The sequence below is a fragment of the Acanthochromis polyacanthus genome, chromosome 1 (genome assembly GCF_021347895.1).
Source record: "Acanthochromis polyacanthus isolate Apoly-LR-REF ecotype Palm Island chromosome 1, KAUST_Apoly_ChrSc, whole genome shotgun sequence".
Taxonomy (NCBI): Eukaryota; Metazoa; Chordata; class Actinopteri; family Pomacentridae; genus Acanthochromis; species Acanthochromis polyacanthus.
The window spans coordinates 63,459,760-63,464,060 of record NC_067113.1 but is presented as its reverse complement, the minus strand read 5'-3'; the positions used below and the strand labels follow the sequence as shown (position 1 = coordinate 63,464,060).

Below are 4,301 nucleotides of genomic sequence, written 5' to 3'. Positions count from 1 at the left end.
GAGCCTTTCAACACCATTAGCTAACACAATGTAGCATTAGAACACAGGAGTGATGGTTGCTGGAAATGTTCCTCTGTACCCCTATGGAGATATTTCATTAAAAAAAAAAAAAAAAAAAAAAAAATCAGCCGCTTCCAGCTAGAATCGTCATTTACCACATTAACAATGTCTACACTGGATTTATCATTCATTTAATGTTATCTTCATTGGAAAAAAAAAGTGCTTTTCCTTCAAACATAAGGACATTCCTAATTGATCCCAAACTTTTAAACAGTAGTGTACATATCTATCCATGTCATACAACAGAGTTGAACCCAGGCAGCAGGCACAGACGGGTTGGTGAATTTAATAAAGAACTAAAAAAATACTCAAAACAGGAAACACGGGGAATGAACTAACAGGAATCGAAACTGAAACTAAAGCGACAGCGCACGGCTGCGGTGGGAAACTAAACAAAACCAAATTCAAAACATGGAAAGGAAACTCACTCTTAGTCCAAATGGGTTCAGGAGATGGCACAGAAACAAAACTGGTAATACTGATAGCAGGGACATGACTGGGGCGATGGAGCAGGTGGAATCAGCAGTAGATCCAGGGGTTTGTGGAGCGGAGCAGGGAGGACGATCAGACGTGGATTCCGAGGTGAGGAGGGGAGATGTGGCAACGGGTATCCAGGGGGAAGACGACATGCAGGGAACGGTGAACAGCCGGTATCAGGGTGAGTAGTGTAGCAACGAGAATTGTCAATGATGCTGCATCGGGGAGATGGAGAATGCCAGGCTTTATGCAGCACTGATTGATAATCTCTCCCGGCTGCGCTCTCCGTACAGCTGTATGTCATTGTGTTAATGAGCCGGCTTGCTGCAGCTAGAGGGGTGTGACAATCTATCTATCTATCTACCTACCTATACACTCCAGAAGTGCAGATGTTGCTGAACCCGTTCAACCAAAGGTGATGTGTGAAACAACCAGTCCAGACTGTCTGTAATGTGCACCCTCAGGTGAATGGCTGGGCTGCTTCCTCTTGAAGTTAGTCTTCTTGACATTCAGGACTAGATTGTTCATGTCGCTCCAGACCATCAGTCGCCTCACCTCCTCTCTGTAGGTCAGATCATTGTTGCCCGAATGAGACCCATTACTACTGTGTCATCTGCACACTTAATGATATGATTCAAAAGACTTTATGACATTATAATCCAATCTAATTTGAATACACAAAGACATCATCATAACCTGTTGCAGAAAGTCCACAGAGTTTGTGCTTAAAAGGATTCCTAATGCCGGTAATTAAACATTTACTTGTCAGACTTCCCCTAATATGGCTCCCAAGGAAAACTCCCCTCTTGATTATGAGCACTTACTGGTGATTTACGATTTGTGAGATTAGTCATATTTTAGTTGGAATTATCTCTAAATGGATTACAGTCACTTGGAAATCCCGATTGAATAAAGGCAGCCTTTCTATCCACCCCAATTTTTCCCCATCTTCTAAAAGCTACCATTGTGGTATTTAATACACCTAAGAGCATGATTGTCAGCCGGTACAACCACCAAGCCTCGATCTGCTAATGAACTTTTGGAAGAAGAAAAAGAAAAAGACTAACCTTTGTTATGTAACAGATTTTGTGTTGTGCACATTCCTCGGCACATTTTTAAACCCCAGTATCTGTCTCAACCCTAGGCCGAACGCCCAGCATCCGATCTCGCTCGAAGAGGTTCAGCCGTCGTCGCTGTCACACCAAACTGAACAAAATATCTCGCAGCAAAGACTCTCCACCCTGAACAACAGATGAGATACAGAAGAGCCAAATGGTAAATGTTATTTCCCTGTAAATGTCCAATACGGAATCCTGTGCAAAATAAATCACTACTTCCAAATTAGCCCAATAAAGTCAAATTACATGTATAGTACATTTATGAGTGAATATCAAGTGTAACTATCAAGCTTTGATAATGGTGGGTCACTTGTTCTGTGGATCAACAATAATGCTGGACATATTAATGGATATCTAATACCACCAACATTCATATGCATTATTATGATGTTGTGGTTTGGATTACCGGTTTGTGTACTTGTAATCTGATATACATTATGCTCATTTGCAGCTGTGATCTCTTAGTAGGTTAATCTATGGTTACAGAGAGTGAAGCTGTGGGCAGCTTAGGGGTCCTATGGGATGTGTCATTCAGTAGACTTCTGACAGCCTCAAAATGCAGCCATGTTGTGCTAATGTGCATATGTTTATGTATTTTCAAATGCCCAAAAGTCGCAATATAAATATGTAGCGATTGTGTAAAAGGTTTAGATTATTACTAATGCTAAAATGACATTTCCACAGAAGTTGCAAATTAAACAAAAAAAACATATTTTCTAAAACAGTGTCACAGTTCCGTTCCTCTGCCCTGTCTGTCTGTCTGGTTGTCTCCCATCCGCTTCTCTACCCTGACTCTCCTCCCACAGCTCGGTGCCTGAGTGGAGTCTAGCTTCTCAGCTGACTCCACTCAGGCAATCAACTACCTCCACGGCTCCCGGACAGCTGACTATCATCTCACTAACGACTCACCTCTACAATAAGTACCGGCTCAGCCTTCCACTCCCTGCCAGAGTATTGAACCTGAAACCATGCAGTTCGGTTTGCTCTCTAGCCTTTGACATTTTCTGTTTGAATTCCTGCTTTATTCTAACCTTGTTTTTTCTCCTGCCTCCACGCAGCCAGCTGTCCGGGTTCCCCACTCCTGCCTGGAACCCCCCACTCCTGCCTGGAACCCCCCGCTCATGCACTCTGGTTTCCCCATCCTGGCCATTATTCATCCCCAACAATAAATCACTCTTCATCTCCTCTGGTCTTGGAAGCGTGGCTCTCTGCTTGGGTCCAACCAGCTCAGATTCGTGACAAACAGTGCTTCACTTAAGCGTTTACTAAGATGGGCAGCCTGCTGGAGTATAACTTATATGTAAATTTTCAGAATGAGTGTGTTCTAAGAATTACAGTGGAAGCAGAGACTCTAGCAAATTCAAGGGTGGTTATGAAGATTTGTTGTGGTAGGTGTTCAGTAGACTCCTGATAGGTTGCCATGGTATGCTACTGTGCTTGTGTTTCTGTATTTTCAGAGAAGCAAAGTCAAGGAAGTATTGTTTAAAACTCATGCACACCAAGGAATGACTTCATGTCGAAGTGTGCAACAATTCAGTTAGCTAGTTTGGCTAGCTGTTTTGACCGCAAATGAGAGCTAGGGGGGCCCTCTGGTGTAATTTAAAACTCTAATGTACAACATTCTTGAAATAAAATGGCTAAAAAAATGACATAATGTTGTTTACGGGGTTGCCAACTTAGCGACTTTCTTGCTAAATCTAGCGACTTTCCAAAGCGTCCTAGTGACTTTTTTTTGTCAAAAGCGACTAGCGACAAATCTAGCGACTTTTTCTGCCGTTTTGGAGACACTGATAGGAAAACTCGGATCATTCTGCAGTTACTGTCCTCAACAAGCAGCAAGTGCTGCTGTGAGCTCCTCCCCGTCCCAAAGCACAGGCTGTCAGTCCAGTAATCCTGCAGCAGTCCCAGTGTCTGATTAGAGGATACATCATTCCGCAGCCAGACGGCAGATGAATCGGGCATGCACAAATTCACTACAGATCCCATCCAGACTTACGGAGCGGGATATAAATGAAAATGTTTCTTCACTGTCATACTAAAATAAACCACAGCATTTAGCCTCTTGTACAAAAACATATTTTGGGTGTTTTATACTCCCTTTTTTGGTCTCTTCCACAATGTTATTCCTCTCTCCTACAACATTGATTACAATTACATGCAAACTGGGAAATATGGAAATTAGCAGATGACATCATTTAGCGACTTAGCGAATTTTAGGACAGCCAATAGCGACTTTCCTTACTGAGGAGTTGGCAACACTGGTTGTTTATGTTGTTGGCTTTTGTACTTACAGAGAACACAGTGAAATACATAATTTCTTTCAGTGTAACAGTGAGTTTAATTTGTGTGTCAGTGGTGCCATATTCCTTTTACCCGCAGTAGTGAATGAAACATGAAAAATACCAGATGATTCTAACCAGAGTGCAACAGGAAAGAAAAGATGAAGTTGATGAACTAGCAAGCTAGTCGTGAACAATGGATACCAGCGGTAGGCTATCCCACGACTGAATGTGCCACATAGGCTAGCTGTATGGGTAGTAAACTTACTTAGCAGTAAAGGTAGCTAACGTTTCGTGTAGCTATTTTATTAGAGTGAAATATCAACATGAATATAGACAACCTAATGTAACATGAATAAAACTTTCA

General features: G+C 42.2%; 1 long non-coding RNA gene across 2 annotated transcripts; it reads left to right on the top strand.

Moving 5' to 3' along the window:
* The first annotated feature begins 226 nt into the window (after window positions 1-226).
* Window positions 227-2,840, top strand: LOC127535845 (uncharacterized). Of its 2 annotated transcripts, XR_007944722.1 has the most exons (3): window positions 235-718; window positions 1,682-2,628; window positions 2,714-2,840. It is a non-coding gene; the product is annotated as an uncharacterized LOC127535845 (long non-coding RNA). The 2 variants fall into 2 exon arrangements; XR_007944720.1 differs by having other exon boundaries at window positions 227-718; window positions 1,682-2,840.
* The last annotated feature ends 1,461 nt before the right edge of the window (window positions 2,841-4,301 follow it).